This window comes from Meles meles, chromosome 7 (genome assembly GCF_922984935.1).
Source record: "Meles meles chromosome 7, mMelMel3.1 paternal haplotype, whole genome shotgun sequence".
In the NCBI taxonomy this organism is placed as follows: Eukaryota; Metazoa; Chordata; class Mammalia; order Carnivora; family Mustelidae; genus Meles; species Meles meles.
This window is the reverse complement of record NC_060072.1, coordinates 39,177,121-39,200,798: the sequence shown is the minus strand read 5'-3', so window position 1 is coordinate 39,200,798 and position 23,678 is coordinate 39,177,121. Positions and strand designations below refer to the sequence as shown.

The window sequence follows — 23,678 nt, the reverse complement described above, 5'->3', positions numbered from 1 at the left end:
TTCTCACACAGTAAAACAAATGCAATAAAGCTTTTATCTCCCTAAAGAGAAAGAATTACTAATTTAACTCACCTTATTTGTACAAACCATATCTCAGGGTAACTAAATAGTTGATAAAAGAAAAGTTCTTTTTATAAAATACTCCAGCTAATAAGTCTTTTTTTTAAGATTTATTTATTTGACAGAAAGAAAACACATGTGCACACAAGTAGGGGGAGGCAGAGGGAGAGAGAGAGAATTTCCAGCAGACTGCCCGCTGAGCACAGAACAGACGCAGGGGTCATCTGAGCCAAAACCAAGAGAGTCTGCTGTTTAATCATCTGAGCCACCCAAGCACTCCTAGCTAATAAATTTTAAGGGTATGACAGAATTAGAATATCACCATTTTGCAACCCTAATAAAATGGATCCTGACCAAGAGTCCCCCAAAGCATGGTCTGGGCATCCCTATGGGTCCCTAAAACCCTTTCAGAGAATCTGCAAAGTCAAAACTATTTACATTACTAAAATGCTGGGGCATCTGGGTGGCTCAGTCAGTTAAGCGGCTGCCTTTGGCTCAGGTCATGATCCTGGGTCCTGGGATTGAGTCTCCTGCCAGGTTCTCTGCTTAGCAGAGAGCTTGCCTTTCCCTCTGTCTCTGCTGCTCTGCCTACTTATGTGTTCTCTCTCTCTCTCTCAAATAAATAAAATCTTAAAAAAAAAAAAAAAACTAAACTAAAATGTTACTTGTGTTTTCCCCCCCTTATGCTCTCATTTGTGTACATGAAGTTTCCAGAAGCTACAGGATACAGATATCACAAAAAACTAAATGATAAAGTAGATATGAGAATCCAGCAGTCTTTTTTTAAGCCAGATAGTAGAGATTTACAAAAACGTAAAACAATGCCACTCTTCTCACTAAGTTTATGTTCTTGAAATAGTTTTCACAAAAATGTTATTCATATAAACATCCAGTTTTTGTTATTTTTAAATAAATGATTATTTCTAAAAATTGTTTTAATTTCTATTAAAATAAACACCGATAGATATGATATTTATACATAACAAACTCTTTAGGGTCCTTAATAATTTTTAGGAATATAAAGGGGTCCTGGGACTAAAAAGTTTTGGGACAACTGATCTAAGCAATTCATTAGTAACTACTAACATCATAAAAATCATAAAAAGAGAGATAACCGAACAATTTATTCCTCCTGACATAAGTACCAAATATCAACTATGAAGTATTCTTGCCCCACAAAAAAAAAAAAAAAATACAACACATCTGAACATGACTCTGATCAGCTTCTAGTTTAAATAAAATCTACCAACTTACAGGAAATACAGGGTGCACAGGTTTAGAATAAATAACACCATGGGGATGCATTCAGCAAAATCCAGACTACAGTAAATACTACAAATCAGCTTTATTCAATAAATAAACTGCCAAAGAATATAGGAGAAAGAATGTAAAGATTAAAAAAAGTAAGAGACATAGCAACCAACTGCAGCATATAAATCTTATTTAGGCATAATATAAAAAAACATATATGAGATAATTATACAAATGTGAACAATGGATATTTGATATTAAGGAATTATTATCTACCTGTAATCATATTATAATGTAATATTGTGGTTATCATTAAAAGCATCTTTATCTTTTATAAACCTTTTCTATTTACAAATGAAATGACAGGATTCAAGGACGTCTCAAAATAATGAGGACTGATGGAAAATAAAATTATTGAATCCAGACAGCTATGGTTATACACAGGGTTCACTATACTATTTTGTTTACCTTTGTTCTTTTGGTTTTTCTATAAGTTGCTCTTGCTTTTTAATGTTTGAAGTTAGGAGAAAATGTATTTCCATATGTTAAGGTCATCCACTCATTCTGAAACCAAAGAGAGCTATAACCAATATTTCCTCCCATTAAGCTACCTGATAATGTGTTGTTTCAGCTTCACAAGGCAGCCCTACGCAGTTTGTCTTTGATTATCCAGCATCCTACTTCTGAACTCTTCACCTCCAAGAATATGAAAACAAAAACAAAAAACAAAAAAACAACTGAGAGAGGACAAATATAAAGAGAGGAACCCGGACAAGATGGGGACTTCACACTAGAAGGAAACAGTCTCTTCCCAATAGAACAAACATAGGCATGCCTACACAGAGGCAAATATTGTCCATTATAGCCCAGAAATGGAAAAGTTCAAAAGAGAGCCAGGGAAAGGAAGGAATGAGTGCATTGCTTTTTAAAGATTTATTTGAGAGAGAGAGAGAGAGAGAGAAAGTGAATGAGCATGGGCCAGGGGGTGGGGGGCCCAAGGGAGAGAGAGAGAATCCCAAGCAGGCTCCCCTCTGAGTGCAGAGCCAGATATGGAGCTCAATCTCATGATGCTGAGACCACCACCCAAGCCAAAATCAAGAGCCGAAAGCTCAACTAAGCCACCCAGGCACCCCTGGAATGAGTGCTTTTTTTTTTTTTTAAACTTAAGTTCAATTAGCCAACCTATAGTAGTACATCATTAGTTTTTGATGTAGTACTCAATGAGTGCATTTTAAAATAATTTCACTCCTATCTTTTTCTATTGCAGACACATTAAAGATTGATTAGTTTTCACATTTTGATTTGACATCTTCAGTCCTAGGGTTGTTAGACAAGCCCTAAAAGTTACTGCCTTTAGTTATCTATAGGATACCCCACCAACTGGAGACTATGTAAAGATTAAAGATATAAAATCAATAATCTTAAATTTAGAGTCTCTTGCACATGATATTACTTATTTGTTTTTTTTTTAAATATTTTATTAATTTAACAGAGAGAAATCACAACTAGGCAGAGAGGCAGGCAGAGAGAGAGGAGGAAGCAGGCTCCCTGCAGAGCAGAGAGCCCGATGTGGGGCTCGATCCTAGGACCGTGGGATCATGACCTGAGCCGAAGGCAGAGGCTTTAACCCACTGAGCCACCCAGGCGCCCCAATATTACTTGTTTTTTAAAAGTAATCTGCATGACAAACTTATGAATCACAAAGGCTTCAATCTTTCCCTGCATGGAAGGAAAGGGTAAGCCATATTCTCAAATAGGACCATATCCATTTATCTAAGATCATCCACATTTCAAATTTCCTATCTTGTCATCAGGTCTTACATTCTGATTACTGGTTTGGGGAGAAAAAAGTCATCAGATCCACAGAACTTAAGTAACTAAGAAATATATTTAAATAACATCTAAACAAACAAACAAACAAACAGCATCTATCATCTTTCCCAATGTAAGGTTGCACTTCCAAGACCTCCAAAAGAAGCATCTCTATCAATAATCTATCCGGAGTTGAATAACTCTCACTCAAGTGTTCTTTAAACAATAAATCATATAATAAATGGAAAAATTAACTGAAACTGTTAGATAAGTTATTCTATATTGATGGTCGTTAGTCTTTGTTTTTAATGATCACTTTTCAAGAAAAAACTCAGTATTTTTAACCTACATATGAACAAAAAGCAGAAGAATCTGTCTTCAAAACAGGGAAGAAAGCTGTTAATCACACTTTCATTCCTTGAACCAGAGCACATCTTTAATATTTTCCATTTTAGCAATGTAAACAGTTTATACAAAACAACAAAAAGTTTTAAAGAACTAATTGATAGGGTCCCTGGGTGGCTCAGTCGGTTAAGCGACTGCCTTCAGCTCAAGTCATGATGCTGGAGTCCTGGGATCAAGTCCCATTTCAGGCTCCCAGCTCCAGGGGAAGTCTGCTTCTCCCTCTGATCCCCCCTCTCATGCTCTCTCACTCTGTCTCTCTCTCTCTCTCAAATAAGTAAATAAAATCTTTAAAAAAAAAAAAAAGAAGAAGAAGAAGAATAGAGAGTAGTATGTAACCAAGGCCAAGAGAAAAATGCAAGGGAAAATTACAAAATGGTTTTTCTGTTTGTTTTCAAAACTGTATTCTCAAAGATTACCATGGAATCACATAATTTAAACCTAAAAAATGAACTATCATCCTAGTTAATACAGTAAGAAAAGAAAATGTATACAGATTGGGAAGGAAGAAATAAAACTGTCTTTGTTCACAGATGACATGATGGTCTATATAGAAACCTCAAAGAATCAACAACAACAAAAAAAAATTGCTGGAAATAGGGCACCAGAAATGGGGTGGTTCCGTGGGTTGAGTATCTGCCTAGGGTTCAGGTCATGATCCCAGGGTTCTGGAATTGAGCCTCGCATTGGGCTGGCTCTCTGCTCAGCAGGTGAGTGTGCTTTTCCCTTTCCCCTCACCTTCCCCGCTCATGCTCACTCTCTCACTCCCAAATAAGTAAATAAAATCTTTTTTAAAAATTCCAAAAATGATAAGCAATTATAGAAAAGTTGCAGAATACATAATTAATACAAAAAAAATCATTTTCCCATACATCAGCAATAAACAAGTGGAATTTGAAACAAAAACAATTTCCATTAGCACCCCCAAAAATAAGAAACCTAGATATAAATCTAACAAAAATATATGCAAAATCTATATGAAGAAAATCACAAAACTCTGATGAGAGTTGTCAAAGAAGAGCTAAATAAGTGGAGAGATATTCCCTATTTATGGTTAGGAAGACTCATCACTGTCAAGATGTCAGTTCTTTCCAACTAATCTATAAAGTCAATGAAAGCCCCATCAAAATTCCAGCAGTAAATATTTTGTGGATATAGACAAACTGATTCAGGAGAGGCAAAAGTCCCAGAACAGCCAACAAAATACTAAAAGAGAAGAACAAAGCTGGAGGACTGATACTACCCAACTTCAAGACTTACTATAAAACTTCAATAATCAAGACATAATGGCACTGCTGAAAGAATAGACAAATAGGAGCAATGGAATAGACAGAGAGCCCAGAAATAGATCCATGTAAATACAGTCCACCTAACAAAGGAGCAAAGGCAATACAATAGAGCAAAGATAATCTTTTCAACATATGGTGCTAGAACTACTGGACATCCATATGCAAAAAATCTATCTAGACAGAGACCTTACAACTTTCCAAAAAATTTAATTCAAAATGCATTACAGACTTAAGTACAAAACATTACACTATAAAACTCCTGGAAAATAACTAACATAGGGGGCCTGGGTAACTCAGTGGTTGGGTGTCTGCCTTTGGCATGGGTCATGAGGGTAGGGTCCTGGGATCAAGCCCCACATCAGGCTCCCTGCTTAGTGGGAAGCCTGCTTCTCCCTCTCCCACTCCCTCTGCTTGTAAGCTCCCATGCTCTCTGTCAAATAAATAAATAAAATCTTTTAAGAAAGAAAGAAAATTACTAACATAGGAGAAAACCTTTATGACCTTAGGTTTTACAATGACTTTTTAGATCTAACGCCAAAGCCACAATTCATGAAAGAAATAAGTGATGAGCTAAAACTTCATTAAAATTAAAAATTTCTACTCTGAAAAAGACACTGTCAAGAAAATGAGGAATGGAAAAGGACATTTACAAAAGAAAACATAAAAGACTGTTATCCAAAATACACAAATAACTCATAAAATGTAGCAAGAAAACAACCCAAAAAATGGTCCAAAGACCTTAAAAGACAACTCACCAAAGACCTTAAAAGACAATTCACCAAAGAAGACATACAGATAGCAAATAAGCATATGAAAAGATGCTTCATATCACATGTCAGAGGGAAATGCAAATTAAAATTATATAGGCATGTTACATACTGTAACATGCCTATTTACATACTGTAATATGCTTATCAATCAGAATGGCCAAAATCAAAAACACTGACAACCCCAAATGATGTCAAGGATATGGAGCAACTGGAACTCTCACTGTTCATAGGAATACAAAATAGTACAACCACTATGGAAGACAGTTTCTTACAAAACTAAACACTTGGGTGCCTAGGTGGCTCAGTCAGTCAAGTATAGGACTTTTGGTTTTGGCTCTGTTCATGATCTCAGGGTCCTGGGATGGAGCCCCGTCTCAGGCTCCCTGCTCAGCAGGGAGCATGCTTGAGATCCTCTCTCTCCCTCTGTCCCTCTCCCTGCACTCATGCACACATTTTCTGTCTCTCTAAAATAAATAAATAAATAAAAATGGATAAATAAAATAAATAAAACTATACTAAACATACTCTTACCATTCAATCCATCAAGCACACTCCTTGGTATTTACCTAAAGAAACTGAAAATTTAGAAGAAAAAGGAACTGAAACTGAAAATTACATCCACAGAAAAACCTGCAAATGATGGTTATAATAGCTTTAATTATAATTGCCACAACTTGGAACCAATCTTCTTTAGGTGAATGGATAGAGTGGTACATCCAGACAATGGAATATTATTCAACACTAAAAAGAGCTATGAAAAGATGGAGGAAACTTATATGCATATTACTAAGTGAAAGAAGCCAGTATGAAAAGACTACATACTGTATGATTCCTACTATATGACATTCTGATACAGACAAAGCTATGGAGATAGTAAAAAGATCTGTGATTGCCAAGGGTGGGGAGGGGAGGGCTGAAGAGATGGAACACAAAGGATTCTTAAGGGTGTGAAACTACTCTGTATGATACTATAACAATGGATACATACCATTTATACATTTGTCCAAACTCACAGAACGTACAAAACCAAGAATGAATCATAACATAAAATACAGACTTGGTAATAATGATGTGTCAGTGCGATTCACCAATTCTAAACAAATATACCACTCTTGTTAAGTGATACTGATAATGGGGGAACCTATGCACAGGTGGGGGCAGAAGATACAACAGATATCTCTGTATCTTCTGTTCAATTTTGCTCTAAGTATAAAATTGCTCTAAAATATAAAGTCTAGGGGCACCTACGTGGCTCAATTGGTTAAGCTCAGTTGATTAAGCTGGTTAATAAGCTCCTTTGGTTAGGAGTCCTGCGATCGAGCCCTATGTCAGGCTCCTGGCTCAGCCAGGAATCAGCTTGTCCCTCTACCTCTGCCCTGCTCATGCTCTCTCTAATAATAAATAAATTAAAAACCTTATTTTAAAAAATCTAAAAATAAAATATAGAGCCTATTAAAAAAAGCTATCAAATCTGGTCCTGGAACCAAAATTAAATGGATGAAACGTCTTAACATTAAAATACCCATTTTATGTGTTATTATTATAATTTTTTTTAAAAGATTTTTTATTTATTTATTTGACAGAGAGAGACCACAAGTAGACAGAGAGGCAGGCAGAGAGAGAGAGAGGGAAGCAGGCTCCCTGCCGAGCAGAGAGCCCGATGTGGGACTCGATCCCAGGACCCTGAGATCATGACCCGAGCCGAAGGCAGCGGCCTAACCCACTGAGCCACCCAGGCGCCCTATTATTATAATTTTTTTTTCTTGAACAAAAAATTCCAATTAGTTAAGAGTAAAAATTCTTCACAGAAAAATCAATTGGCTTCAAAAACACTAAAAATAACTCATCAGAGTGCCTGGCTGGCTCAGTCCATAGGATTCTCAAAGCATACTCTTTACCTTAGGATTGGGAATTCAAGCCACATATTGGGTATACAGCTCACTTTAAAAATATATAGGGATGCCTGGGTGGCTCAGTTGGTTAAGTGTCTGCCGTTTGCTCAGGTCATGGTCCCAGGGTTCTGGGATGGAGTCCCGCTCGGGCTCCTTGCTTGGTAGGGAGCCTGCTATGGGGATTCTCTACTTTCTACTCAATTTCCCTATAAACCTAAAACTGCTCCAACATGTTACTATAATCTAATATAAGTGGTTCAGATCATCCAGAGTAGAGCTCTGAAAGTAACATTGGGGGTACCTGGGTGGCTCAGTCAGTTGATCATCTAACTCTCGGTTTAGGTTTGGGTCATGAGCTCAGGGTAGTGGGAGTAGGCCCCACGTTGGGCTCCTCATTTGGTGCAGAATCTGCTTCAGATTCTCTCCCTCCCCCCTTGGTCCTCCCCCTGCTCATGCTCTCTCCCTAAATAGATTCTTAAAAAAAAAAAAAGAAAAGAAAAGAAAGAGAGAAATATCAGACCAAACTACCGATTTTAATACCTTTATCCCTCTACTACACGTTTGAAAACTGAGATTCTATAGTTATGTATTTTTTCCATTATTAACCTTCTCTTTATAAGATGTAATTCTAAGTTCAAGGAGAAATTGACAAGCCAACAGCAATTAACATCAGTATATCTTCTAAGAAACAAACAAGACAGAAATAAGAAAGGTTAAATGATGTGGAGCATAATTTGGGAGATTGGCTTAACAATCTCAGAATTCTATACTCAGAAAATACACATCTTTTCAAATACCACTGGAATATCTACAGAAACTTCCCATGCCTTAGGTCACGGAGAAAATCTCAACAAAGAAAGATTACACAAAGAAGATTCCAACAACAAAAATCTCCTCAATTCAACCATCCAGAGATAATCACTATTAATCAGTACAGGGATATCTTTCCAAATCGTTTGCTATGCCTCTCTCACATGCAGCTTTTACCTCAAAATAAGCACGAAAGACAAAAAAATCTCTTAAAACAAACTACTTAATTAAAAACCTGAAAGATGGGGGCGCCTGGGTGGCTCAGTGGATTAAGCCGCTGCCTTCGGCTCAGGTCATGATCTCAGAGTCCTGGGATCGAGCCCCGCCTAGGGCTCTCTGCTCGGCAGGGAGCCTGCTTCCTCCTCTCTCTCTGCCTGCCTCTCTGCCTACTTGTGATCTCTCTCTCTGTCAAGTGAATAAATAAAATCTTTAAAAAAAAAAACAAAAAAAAAAAACCTGAAAGATGGAACACCTGGGTGGCTCAGTCAGTTAAGCATCAACCTTCGGCTCAGGTTATGATCCCAGAGTCCCGGGATCCAGTCCCTCATCAGGCTCCTCACTCAGCAGGGAGCCTGCTTCTCCCTCTCTTTTTGCCTGCTGCTCCCACTGCTTGTGCTGTCTTCTCTGACAAACAAATTTTAAAAAATCTTTAATAAAATAAAAACCTGAAAGCAAGTTAAACATAAGGATGTCAACTTTGCTCAGGCTAATGCTAAAAGGTGATACTGCTCCTACTGTAAACTTGAAAGCATGGGGACAAAGAGGCAAAGTTGGCATCTAGTCTTCAAATCAGAAATTCAATATGGCTTATCATCTCTGTACTTCACTTTCCTCATCAGTAAAACATATAGCAGTTATCTTCCTGGAGTTTTTCTAAAACTTTAGTGAGTTCAGGGCGCCTGAGTGGTTCAGCTAGTTGGGTATTTGCCTTCGACTCAGATCTCAATCCCACGGTCCTGGGATCAATCCCCATGTCTGGCTCTCTGCTCAGAGCCCACTTCTCCCTCTCTGCCTGCCTGCTGCTCTCCCTGGCTCCCCCTGCTTGTGCTCAGTCAAATAAATAAATAAAACCTTCAAAATAAATAAATAAAATAAAAATAAAAATTTAGTGAGTTCATACACATAAAGGGCTTAGAATAGTGCCAGGCCCAGTAAGCATGCAAATGCTATCTATTTATTAATATGGCTTGCTTATCCTAAGAGACAAATGTCTTTCTCTTCACCTACAATCTAAATAATAAAATATTCTAAAAGCCAGTTTGTAGTGTAAGTGATTTCCGGTTTATTATCTTTGAAATATTCATGTGACTCATAATAAGCTCCCCTAAGCACTCCAACTGAAGACAGTAATAGTCAATTAAACAAGACATAAAACTAAGAATGTTAATGAACTATATTCTACTACGATGTTCTAATGGTTTTACAATGTCTCCCCACTGTGTATGACAACCTCCCAATTCACTTCCTTACTTACGTTCTCCCCTTCCTCTAACCTATGCTACACACAACTACCCAGCTGATCCTGTTAAATTCCTGGTGTCACAAATATGAACATATCCTGCTCAAGGTTCTCCTTAGGCTGACACATCAAGCCTAAAATTTTCAGCCTAGTTTTTAAGATTCTTCACAATTCTGCTCCCTAACTATTATTTCCTAATATAAACTACTTATTCCAATCAGGTTGCTAACTCCGACCTTTGTAACTTTACCCATCCTGCTCTCTCAGTCTGAAATAATGACTCCCTTCTTTATGTGTCCACTTCTTATAGTCCCTCAAGATCAGCTCAAATCTCACACTCACTCCATGAAACTTCCTGGCTCTCTGTACTAACAGCATGGCATAACATTTAACACTTTATTATATTATACATTTCTTTTTAATGTTTCAAAGTTATCCTGCATAATACATATTTCTCCAAAGTAGTAACTTGCTCAAGGACAAAATGATGAACTATAGTACATTCAAATACTGAGTGCAGGTAACAGAACAGATACAGCAATTCACATGCCCAAAAGGCCTACATCAGTGTCTAACATGTATTACATACTGAGACTGAAAAATCAAATAAATAAAATATGTACTAAGACTGTAGCAATGTATAGTAGCTTTATCAGAACATCGTATTATGCAATATTCTATATTCTATATTAAGCGTAACAACAACACAGTAGGGCACTTGGCTGGCTCAATCAGAACGCATGACTCTGTGAGTTCAAGCCCCATACTGGATGTAGAGATTACTAAAAAATAAAAATAAATTTAAAAAAAGTAACAACAACACAGGTATATATTTGCCAGCATACAAAGATGCTCATGAGATACTGAAAACAAAAAGGTTTAATAGTATTTGTAGAATGATTAGATTTCTGGTTATATATATTTTTATACTCAAGAATTATATGCCAAAACTATAAAGAGTTACCATTGGACAGTGGGAGTTATGATTATGAAGCAAAAAATTTTCAGCAATTAATATCTCTTCCAAAAAGTTTAAAAGGAAATAATAATATTATTATTGGCCATGTTCAATGATAGGTCATGTTTAAGTTTCTAAAAATGTACACAGAATATAATCCAACTGTGTAAAAATAAAAATGGAAAAACATGTCAAATTGATATAATAATCTATAGCTGATCTTTGTGCAATCCTGTTTTTGCTAATTTTACTTCGAATTTTCTACAAAGAAGAAAACATTACCTTTGCATCACCAAAAATAAATACAATTCCTAAAACATCATTTGGAGAGCACTTGACTTCCTCTAAGTAAAAGAGACAGAAGGGATAAGGGAGCAGGCGGGGGGGGGGGGGGGGGCATCTGTGGAAGTTGAGCAAACAGTGAGAAACGATTCACCCTTTAACACCTGTATCCCAAGAATCTATATCACAAGATCAATCGGAAGAAAGTGGAAATGGAAAAAACATCACCTTTTACATCAAGTACAGGGCCACATCTAAACCCAGGGACAATATTAAACTATAAACTTCTTCATGATAACACTCAGTACAGAATCTGGCAATTTAATACCATCAGAGTCCCCATCTCCTCCATCCTACTCCACTAAAAATGCCACTCCCAAATCCACCTACAATATAGAATTATTTTTGTAATAAAAAGAATTACTTGGGCACAACTTTGCTTAGAGACTATCCTCTCATTTCTTTTTAACCCGTATGGAAATTCAGAATTATTTATTCTATTATATGCATATAATTTTTACCTGATTTTATATTGTTTATTATTCTTGAACAGATACCTGCCTCCAAACAAGATCCTCTTAGTGACTTCAAATTAGGCAGGCTGAAGTTTTCCGTTCCAGAAGCTGTCAGCATTACTAGATATACAAGTATGGAAAGAGGAAGGAAATACCCAGCCAACAACACTAACAGAGAACAGCAGAGTAAAGTCTAAATTCCTTGGCATGACATTCAGATCCATCACAATTGGTCCATACTATTTCTCTTCAGCCATTCTCCATTCACTCCCCACCAAGAATTCTCTGAACATTAAAGTTTCTTCTGTTAGAACATATCCCTCCCTCTTTCCAACAATGATAACCCATGTGTATGCATTGGCACCCAAACAAATCTGGAGTCAAATCCAAGTTCTGCCAGTATGGCCTTTGGGCAAGTCACAACTTCTTCAAGGCATCTTGTAAAATGAGAAATATTTTTAAAATCTACCTTGTGAATTAATGTGAAGATTAGAACTAACACATGGAAATCCCCCAGCATAATGCAGGACACAGAGGAGATATATTTGTAATAGAATGTTATTATTTCCTGGCTTTGTGCCTTCACAAATGCTATTTCCTCCACACAAAATGTTACCGAGTCTCCCCTCTCCAATTGGGAAATCCTTCTCATCAGTCAAGACACAGGGCTCAATACTACTTTATCTTATGTAAAGCCCTCCTTGACTCCCTCATGTAACTAATGGCTCCCTTTTCGGAGCTAGCTCAGTACTCTGTTCTTTTCTCTATCACAGTTCTCATTATACCAAATTCCATTTATCTGTTATGAACTTAGTATTTGTGTCTCCCCGAAATTTCCATGTCAAGACCCTAACCCCCAATATTACAATATTAGAAGGTGGGTCCCTTGAGATTAGCTCATAAGGATGGGGCCCCTCATGAGCGGGATTAGTGCCCTGATAAAAGATAACTCTCTCACCCCTTCCACCATGTGAGTGAACCAGGAAGCAGGCTCTCACCAGACACCAATTCTGCTGCTGCCTGACACTTCCCAGCCTCCAGAGCTGTAAGAATAAAGTTCTGTTGTTTGTAAGCCACCTAGTCTATGGTATTGTTATGGCAGCCTACACTAAAAATTACTTTTTTCTCTGAGAGATGACAGAATGTTCCTTAAAGACTGGTGAGTATGTAATTCATCTGTGTATCATCTAGCACTGAGCTTGGGGCAAATGGCAGGCACTCAAATGTTTCTGAGTAAACCAAGTAAAAAAGAATCTAACAAAAATGCTGTGGCATCCAAGGGAGAGGAATGACCAGGGCAAATACTACAGGGAAGTCAGATAGGCTGAAAGTAGGAAAAAAGCTATCTCATTTGGCCATTAGGAGGTCACAAGCAACCTTGTAGAAATCAACTTCAATGAGGTAACAGGAAATGAGCAATGAAATGAAAGTTAACAGGTGAAAACAATACTGCAACTTGAGCAATTAAGTTGAAAGTGAAGCAGAATTAAGGTAACAGTTCTTCATGGCAAGATGAACAAACCAAGAGGGAAAGTCCACGTATTTAAGAAAGAAGGAAAACAATAAGCAAGATTTAGATAGGAATCTGGGTATAGGTAACCCTGGAGGGTGGGAAGGTAGGTATGTGCTACCCTCAGCTAGGGGCAGGAAGGTTGAGGAGGAATTTTCCAGTTCAAAACATTGTTACATAATTTTCTAACACCAATGAAATACCTCTTTTTTTTTTTTTTTTTTTTTTTTTTTTAATGTCTTCAAGTCCTCTGACCGTTTTATTTATTTCTTTTACAGAGAGAGAGAGAGAGAGATTACAAGTAGGCAGAGCAGCAGCCAGAGAGGGGAGGAAGCAGGCTCCCTGCCAAGCAGAGAGCCCGATGTGGGACTCGATCCCAGGACCCTGAGATCATGACCTGAGCTGAAGGCAGAGGCTTAACCCACTGAGCCACCCAGGCGCCCCACCAATGAAATACCTCTTAATCCATCCATTCCTTTCCTTTTCTAACTGCCATTGCCCTAGCAATCAGTATTATTATACCCTTAAATAAGTATTCTTATCTCTAGTCACACCTGCTCCCTAGCCCTTTCTCCATCTCATTACTTAGACTGATCTTCTCAAGCCATTGTTTCACATATTTTGGATAGATGAATGAGGATGTGCACATAAATGTATAAATAAATGTATACGTATGGATATTTACATATACATTAAAATATTTGTTTAGAAAACTGATTTATTTGTTCCAACACAACTGATACATTAGGGAGCAAGTCAAGCATAATACAAATATCACATCTGCATACATGCAACTGAAAGAAACACTAGATGAGCACAGAAATGCAACCCAGTCACACAGAATGACACAGAACACACACATCTTAAGTATGGGCGGGCTCACTCCTGGTATAGGAACCCATCTGGAGTTAACAGTTTCAGTCCAATTCAGATAACCCTTCTTCCAACACTTCACAAATTGTCACCCTTTTGACACCCACTTCTATAAGAAAACTCAGGTTTTTTTCAAGGTCAAGTTTCCTATCTATTGTAGTATTTATGTATTTCTTAACCATTTAACATGTGTAAAATTGTGCTGCTCTTTATTATATTTCTATCTTTTTTACGTGTTACTGACAAAATTTCTGAGTATTATGACCCTAAACTCCATTTTTCCTTATGTCCTATAGTTTTCATTGTGTGATTTTGCATGTATAATTAGGAGCTTTTAGGTTGAATTACAACTTACACACACTTATAATTATTGCAGCTGTGATCAACAATTTCCCACTGAAATCAAAGGCCACAGAGGAGGTTAAAAAAAAAAAAATGGGCATGGGGCATCTTAGTCAGTTAAGTGTCCAACTCTTGATTTCAGCTAAGGTCATCATCTCAGGGTCCTGGGATCCAGCTCCATGCTAGGCTCCATGCTCAGCTGGGAGTTCACTTGAGGATCCTTTCTCTCCCCCTCCTTTTGCCCTCTTTCTCTCTTTCTCAAATAAATAAATCTTAAAAAAATTGGGCATCTCTCACAATTATCTGAAGGTCCTAGTATCTATGAGGTGCTTTGAAAGACCCAAACACTTGTTCTGAAGAATGCTTCAGGAAACAAATACATGAAAACAAAAAATATATATCTGTTTATCTTAAGACAACTTACTTATCTGCCAATCTGACAGCTACATAACAAAGAAGCAATAGAGTCCTTTACCAATGAAGTAATGCTCAAGTATTATAATACCAATAACACAACCATATCCATCCCTAAAGACAGAAAGTATAATGGTAGTTGCCAGGGACTAAGTAGGTAGAATGAGGAGTTATTGTTTAATAGGTACAGAGTTTCAATGTGACAACATGAAAAGAGTAATGTGATGGCTTGTGATGATAAGTGTACAGTAATATGAATATATTTAATACCACTGAATGTACACTCAAAACAGAATTTTCTTATTAGTATTTCGCCACAAAGAAAATAATCCCTTACTGCACACCTGAAACTCATTTTTTAAAAATCCATCTTTATTTTTGAAGAACACTATCATAAAAAACTCACGATGAATGACTACTAAGTGTACATAAAATCTGTATAGTGTGGTTCCATTTTTTATGTAGATATGGAGAAAAAGGATCCGAAACAAATATTTATATAAATAAGATAACAGGTGATGTTTATCTTTTCCTTTATTTCTACAAGGGAACTACAATGAACATATTCCTTTTTTTTTTAAACACATTACTTTTGCCAGCAGAAAAAATTAAGATTATGTAAGTTTAGTGTGGATCAGTTTTTGTCTGCACTACAGGATATCAAGTCCTGCCAAGAATCTGAAACCCAAAGTAACCTCTTTGACTACTGCAGCTAATACAATCTTACTTTTTATTCCTCAAGTACCATATTCTGAATGTTAATACTGTTCTCCAAACTGATTTCCATTCTTTTTTAAAGTACTACTAAAAATATTCTGGGGCGCCTGGGTGGCTCAGTCGTTAAGCATCTGCCTTCCGCTCAGGTGATCCTGGGGTCCTGGGATCAAGCCCCGCATCATGCTCCATGCTGAGCAGGAAGCCTGCCTTTCCCTCTCTCACTCCTCCTGCTTGTGTTCCCTCTCTTGCTGTGTCTTTGTCAAATAAACAAAATCTTTAAAAATAAAACTAAATAAATAAATAAATAAATAAATAATAAAAATAAAAATGTTCTGCACGAAATTCCAAAAGCAACACAAGTCATTATATACTTTGTATAACTTGTGAATTTCACTTTTATGTCCATAAGCTTAATATTAAATAGCATCTTTTATTTTTTAAAGATTTTATTTATTTATTTGACAGAGAGAGATCACAAGTAGACAGAGAGGCAGGCAGAGAGAAAGAGGGAAGCAGGCTCCCTGCCAAGCAGAGAGCCTGATGCGGGACTCGATCCCAGGACCCTGAGATCATGACCTGAGCCGAAGGCAGCGGCTTAACCCACTGAGCCACCCAGGCGCCCCAAATAGCATCTTTTAAAGTTAATTTTATTATAAAACATGTTTTCATCCTGTATTATTCTTATTTCTTATTCAGCTAGTCCCCTGGAGTTTATATAAAGAAACTGCAAACACAATTTTAACTATTACAGAAATGTAATCTGTAAATTCTCTTTCTGTTCATTTAGCAAAATCCTAAAATACCTTCAGAATACAACAGACTGTTTAAAAAAAATTCAGCCCTATAAAACTATTACTGAAAACTACCTTATGACCACAGAATTTGGTGAAGGAATTTTCTAAAGACTATCACAGAATATATATTTATTATCCAATTTTCACATGCTAGGTTTTGAACTCACTAAAGCAGTTTCTACCTTTTGAGATATGTAATTTTGCCACGTGTAGAAACTACATGTTCCTACAATTTCATTCAGATATGGTGCCTAGTATATTTTTAAGTAACCCAAGAAGAATATGATACATGGCTAAGGCTTGATTCTATACAGTAGGTCTATGGCTATAAACACAAATGCCTAAGATTTAAATTGAAAAGTTCCCTCAGCAAAACTAGATATTTTAAGAATCAACTGGCTAGCTAATAATGCCTATAGATTTAATATGTAATAGTGAACAAGAGAAAAAATCATGCAGTTGGGAATATTTGTGATAAGATGGACAAAACCTGATTTAAGAGTTTGAACCACTAATTATTAAATACACTTACAAACATGATTATACACTTTCCCTTAAAGATATGTAAAAATGAAGAATGAATGAAAGTTCAAATTACATATAAGGTAGAGTTTCAGGTTTTTTCCTATAGTCTATGCTTCTAACAAATTCAAAATAAGAAGCAAGGCAGATGCAACATTTTTCATAAATGTTTAAGGTGCTCTGAATTTCCAAGTAGTTCAAGTTATCTTTGTTAAAATGTTTAAGAAGTTTTTAATTAGAGGCACCTGGGTGGCTCAGTGGGTTAAAGCCTCTGCCTTCAGCTCTGATCATGCCCCGAATCAGGCTCTCTGCTCAGCAGGAAGCCTGCTTCTCCCTCTCTCTGCCCACCTCTCTGCCTATTTGTGATCTCTCTCTGTTAAATAGATAAATAAAATCTCAAAAAAAATTTTTTTTAAGTTCTTAATTAGAAGGAAAAAAAAAAGAATTTAACATCCCAATAAGAAATTTCCATTAGACATCAATAGTTATCGATATAACCACACAGTAACTATAATTTATCACTTTATCCTTTTTAGAACACATATACCAACATTATTTTATTTTATTCCTGTAACAATCCTGTTAGATAATCAGTATCAATTTCATTTGACAGATCAGTAAACCATTACAGGGCATTTAAGTCAGTTCTTCCCAAACTTTAGGGTGTACAAGAATCACTCAGGAACACGTTAAGACTCTGCAGTCTCAGTAATCCCTCCCTCTCCCCAGACTGAGCTGGATCCCAGAAATTTCCATTCCAAATAAACAACACAGGTGATACTGGTACAGGTGGTCCCAATCCCCACATCCCCAAGCCGCTAAGATACTGACTTAAGTAACATGACTAAGACTTCAGGTGGTTTAAAATTCCATTTTTACTTTGAATCAAAGTTCCCAAATGTTTAGATAGCAGAGCTTTGCAGAGCTCCTTGAAAGATATGTAAAATTTTAATTTTTTAAAAATTTCATATTTATTTAAAATTTTAATTTTTTTTAAAGATTTTATTTATTTGAGAGAGAGAGAGAGAGAGAGAGCATGAGAGGGTGCAGGGTCAGAGGGAGGCGAAGACTCCCTGCTAAGCAGGGAGCCAGATGCAGGACTCCTTCTGGGACTCCAGGATCATAACTTGAGCAGAAAGCAGTCACTTAACCAACTGAGCCACCCAGGCACCCTAAAAATTTAATTTTTAAAAAATTTTACATTCAGTTTAATTAAATACCTCTTACACTAAACTCCTATACGAACAAATGGTAGTAGATGTTTAAAGAAATATAAAATGGAGAAAATTCTACCATAATTTCATTTTCTCTGTGAGATGCAAGAAAAGCTCAGATTGAATTATTTGAATAATGCTGCATTTTATAGGGTGGGAAGCTAAAACTTAGGTACCACATGTTCTAAAAACATAATGAAAAATTAAGATGAAAATATAAAAGCACTTAGAGCACAACTTTGTGAATACATTAAAAACCACTGAACTGAATAATTTAAAGGATTATTTTATAATCTATTAATTATATCTCACTTTTTATTTTTTTTTTTTAAAGATTGTATTTATTTGACAGAGAGAGAGTGAGAGAGCATAGCAGGGGGAGCAGGCAGAGGGAGAGGGAGAAGCAGGCTCTCCGCTGAGCAGGGAGCCCAATGCGGGGCTTGATCCCAGGACCCTGAGACCATGACCTGAGTGAAGGCAGAGGCTTAACCCACTGAGCCACCCAGGCGCCCCTATATCTCACTTTTTAAAAAGAAAAAAGCACTCAGAAAATTTGGAACTCTAATTTGTCAATCATTTTAAACTTCTAAAACATATATTAGCCTTGCTACTAAACAGCATAATTTATTTTCTGGCCTACATCACAGGTGCTAAAAACCAATGCACAAATTTATAATAAAGAGCATAAATAAAGCCACTAGCTTGATAGTGATTTTTTTTTATGATTTTTTATTTATTCATTTGAGAGAGAGAGAGAGACAGATAGCAACAGTAGGGAGAAGAGGAAAAAGCAGGGTGAAGAGGAAAAAGCAGACTCTCGCTGAGCAGGGAGCCCCGACGCAGGGCTCCATCCCAGGACCCTGGGATCATGACCTGAGCCGAAGGCAGATGCTTAACTGACTGAGCCACCCACGCAACCCTTGACAGTGATTTTAAATAAGAATTTTAATGTCACTGTTTATTTGCTCTCAAGTTTTTCTAATAAAGCTCCACTTTATCTGCCTTTTATATTATTATAAGGCTATTTTCAAATTCTATAGTCACGTTAGCATCTTCTAGTTTACTGCTAAAATAATCTTTGTCTTTCTTAAACTAGGTATAAAGTATCAATACACTGAAATACACTAAGATGGTCTAAAGGAAGACTACCTCTACTCTGCTCCATACCACATTTATGACTCAAAGCAAGTATACTTACTTGTTCTCCTCCATCTTCCCACAGGGTCGCAGTGAGAGCTAAATGCACCAATACATGTGAAGTGCTTAGAACAGTGCCTAGCACTTAATAAGCACACCATAAATGTTATCTATTTTAATTACATAATTATTTTTATAGAAAAAGGCATCTCAGCTCAGACGACTCTTTACAAATCCTAATAATATTAAAATTTTAATTTACTTTATCAATGAGTTCAAACATTTAGGGAAGTTGGGCTTCATATCTTATTAAGCAGTCAATGTTTTTGCTATATCTACCCTATTTACAAGTTCAATTTTTCCCCAACCCTGAGTCACTATTAGTTCCTCTTCTGACTCATCACATAGAAAGGTAGACAGTCTGGAGCACTGGGCATACCAAAAGGCATTTCTTAATCTACCTGGATTTACATGGTTTAGTAAGTAGAACTTATCCTACATAATGCTCAATAAATATGTTGAATAATTATAACTTAAAACGGTGCTCACTTAAAAATGCTTTCTATATATCGCATGCTCCTTCGAACTATAGGGCAGGTGTTTAGCCCCATCTTGACAGAAAAACAACATATCACTTAAGTAAAAACAAAGACACATTTTCTGACTTCTAGCCAAAACAGATTTTGCTGGTGACCTGGTGTTCAAAATCTTGCCAAGCAAACTATAAATTAGAGAGTCAGAAGCAATGTCTGAGCCTACAAATTTGACCTTTATTTCTATTCAGTTCCTTTTACTGTTTTCCCCAATCAGTTGTTTAACTTATTTAGGAGAACCTCTAATAAACAGTTAGAGAAAAAAAAAAATAAAAAGCTATAGGGAAATAAACTAAATAATGCAAAATAGGTTCTTTTTTTATTTTTATTTTTTTTTTAATTTTAAGTATGCTTCACACTCAATATAGGGCTTGAAATCATGTCCCTGAGATTAAGAATTGCACACTCTACCAACTGAGCCAGCCAGGTGCCCCCAGGGTAGGTTAATTCCTAAAAACACTTTCCCAAAATGCACATACACACACACACACACACACACACACACACACACAAACCACAAAAACGTTTAAAATATTGCTCTACCACTTATTCACCTTCCATGTGATCCTGAGTCATTTAAATTCTCTAAGCCTCCATTTTGTCTTCTGGAAATGAGGATAAAAAGAGAAACTATAACTACCACCTAGGATTGCTGTGAGCATTAATTAAAACAACACATAAAGCACTCTAGCCAACCACTATGAAAATAGTAAGTTTTGATATATATTAACTTCATATTTAAATCAAAACTTCAGTGCCAGTTGACCTCGACCTATTGAATTATTTTATCTTCTAGGATAACCATATCTGTTAACCCCTCTTGCAAACCTATCAAAGGACAGTAACTTCATAAGCACTCTGAAAACTGGAGTGGTATTGTCCAGCAACCCTTCCTCAACTATCCCCTCTACAAATTATGTACCCTGCTCAGGAAACAGGCTGTACTTAACGCTGTACTTTCCCACAGTTCCCTGTATTACTTGGGAGGCCCTGTGGACAAGGCCTGTGTCCTATTCACTTCTCTATCCCCAGACTGCAGCCCAATAGTTCTGAACCCTGGCTCACAGCAGAATCACATGTGAAGTTTATCAAAATATTAATGCCTGGGATCCATCCCAGACCCATTAAATCAAAAGGGAGTCCGGGAGGGAGAGGGCAAGTATTCTCCATGGGGAGCATTTTTTTCAGATCCTCACATGATTTTAATTTGCTACAATTAAGAACCACTGCACTCTGATATTTAAAATACTATACAAACAGGTATATACATGTATGTGTGAATATATGTTTAAATATATAACTACAGAAATATAAGTCTCAGCTCAAGACCCGCATCCTCAGTAGCTTCTCACAGCCCAATCATCACTTTCCTCTAAACATAAAATATATAGAGATTTTTTTTAAGTAATCTCCACACCCAATGAGGGCTTGAACTCACAATCCTGAAATTAAGGGTTGCACGTTCCACCGAGTCAGTGAGGCGCCCCTAAACACAAAATATTTCTAATAAACAATTTGCTGTGTTAAGATGGCTTTTCAATTGTTAACTCAGTACTTAAGTTTTTTCATATAATTATGCCTTATCCTTCCTCCTGGATTATAGTTCAGCTCCTTGAGAGTATACACTGCCTTACTCTTCTTTTTCTGCAGCACTTACAATAGTGCCTTGAACACAGACATGTAATAAACATCTGACTGATCTAATAAACATATACCAAAATGACTGGCAGGAGGTATGTCACATCCAAATTATCCAATTTGGGCTACTGCCCCCAAAAATAAAGTAAAAATTTAGAAATAAACATTTTTAAAATAATCTTTACCTCAGTAAATGAGAACTAAAGTTTGTCCAACAACTGAATATTTGCCCTTTTTCTTAAAATTATTACAAGCAGTATCTCCCCCCTCCAGCTTCCCATCCCCATCTACCACTTTTAGTTTTTGACTTGCTTCCTCACTGGAACTATCCTCTAGCTATTTGTGGTATCTTCAGCTGTTGTCGGGTATCTTTACAACAATTTTATAATACTCTGTAATTACTAAAATAAGTTAATGAAAGTCCCAGTGTGTCACACAGATGTTTAATAAATACTTCTTAAAGGAGCTTAATGTTTATCAACCACTAAAATAGGCTTTTGCATACAAGTTACATGCTACTCTTCTAACATAAACTTGGCTGAGAATATTGCCTGGAAAAAAAGTCTTTCTCAACAGTATATAAGATGACAAGTCCACACTTGAATGACAGATTGGTGATTTTCTGTTTTTATTATATTTGCAAACCTGGAAAATTTTAAAAATATTATGACTTCTTAAACCAGGATTGCTAAGTTGTATTACACAAGAAACTCCACAGCAACTGACATTCTCAATGTTGAAACTACTACGAGAAATGAATAGCGCACAATTCTTAAAAAAAACCACCTACAACATCCTAAAGATATAAAGATGTCCCACCTTTAAAGTTTTGTGTCATATATTTACCACTATTAAAATAATCTGAATAACTTAAGTTGTTCTAAATGAAAATGAGAAGGCCCTTAAGAAGTATGCCTGCTAATTAGATATTGCAGTAAAACATTACCATGTTTTGTTGCATCCTACACCAGCAACAGATAGAACCATAGTTACCACAAAAAGAAAGCAGTCTTTAATTCCCTATTCAATAAAAAAGGTTCAAATTCCACAGACAAAAAATGGTACCCTGAGCTGTTTGTTTTTAAGGAAGATTAAATTTAGGAGTTGCCAACACCCAAACGAAAAACATTCCAGAGTATTAGACTCAATTGTAGTGGGGAGTCATCTACATTCTCAGCACTATGTTCTCTAACCTAAAGCAGCAGTATTAACAAAGGATGTTTCTTAGGATCTCATAAGATACACCACACTTATTTCCCCGAGCAAACATTACCCTTGTTAAAAACAAAAACAAAAAACGTACTTGAGAAGTAACAATTCTAGCACAAGCAGCCAGACAAAAAATGAAGTTTAACATCTGCCAAGATATTTCCCAAAATAAGACCCCTGTCAGATGAACAATGAGGAAAAGACTGAAATGACTAATTCTTTTATTTGGACCATCAGCTACTTTTAAAAATAAAGTTGAGGAATGTAGCTTTTCCAAAGCCTTGTCTTTAGTTTCCCCTTAATCTTCATATTTTTAACTTAAAAAAAAAAAAACAAAAAAAAACCTAGAAATTTGATTACCACTCTCATGAAATTCCTTTTAAAGCAATTTAATGAATAACAGATCTTTGTGCAAGTAGCAAACCACAGAGGACAGTTCTGCTGGCTGATAAAAATCTGTCTGAAACATGCATATAAAAATATATCCTTCAAAGACAAACCGTAATTTTCCAGGTATGGAAAACATATTAACACTTAAAAAGTTGGGTATGTTTGACTCACACCCTAACTTACTGCGAATGCTTTTACTTAAATCACAATTAAAGTTAGTATATTCTTATCATTTACTGGTCATCAAAGTTGAATAAATTAGAAAGCCACAAGTAAAAAAATGTAAAAAAATTAAAAAATAAAACCCAAAGAGCCAAGGAGAAAAAGATGCAAATACTTTGGGTGAAACAAAATTGTGTAATCACTTCCCAAAACCAGTGCGCTTCTATTAAAGTAACCAAAATTGTTTAGGACTTTTTTTTTTTTTTTGAGGGCAGAGATAGGTGCGGTTACACATTAAGTAAAAATGTTTCACCACTCACTCTAATAGGAAGATGCTGCTGCCTGCAGGAATGTTGAGACAGCTCAAAAATACAAAACAAAAACAAAACCCCTACCACAACTCTTTTCCACAATATACAGAGCCAAATACTTAAATATAAGGAAAGATCATCTTAGCAAAAAGAACTATGGACTACTACAACGTTCCTATTGTCCTATCACTCAGAATTAACTGCGGGGTGGGGGTGGGGGAATGGGGGGCTGGAGAGCGCTCTTCCCCGAAGCTGGTTTATAGATAAAATAGTAATATCTTTATTTGGATATTCTCATCTGGATACACTGAAAAATAAAGCTGTGCTGGATGGTGCTAAGGACACGTTTTTG

At 36.4% G+C, this 23,678-nt stretch overlaps 1 protein-coding gene across 2 annotated transcripts in view; it reads right to left on the bottom strand.

The window, feature by feature from the left end:
- Positions 1-23,678, bottom strand: part of PAWR (pro-apoptotic WT1 regulator) — a 119,921-nt gene that overhangs the window by 94,929 nt on the left and 1,314 nt on the right. The gene's annotated exons all lie outside the window — the stretch shown is intronic.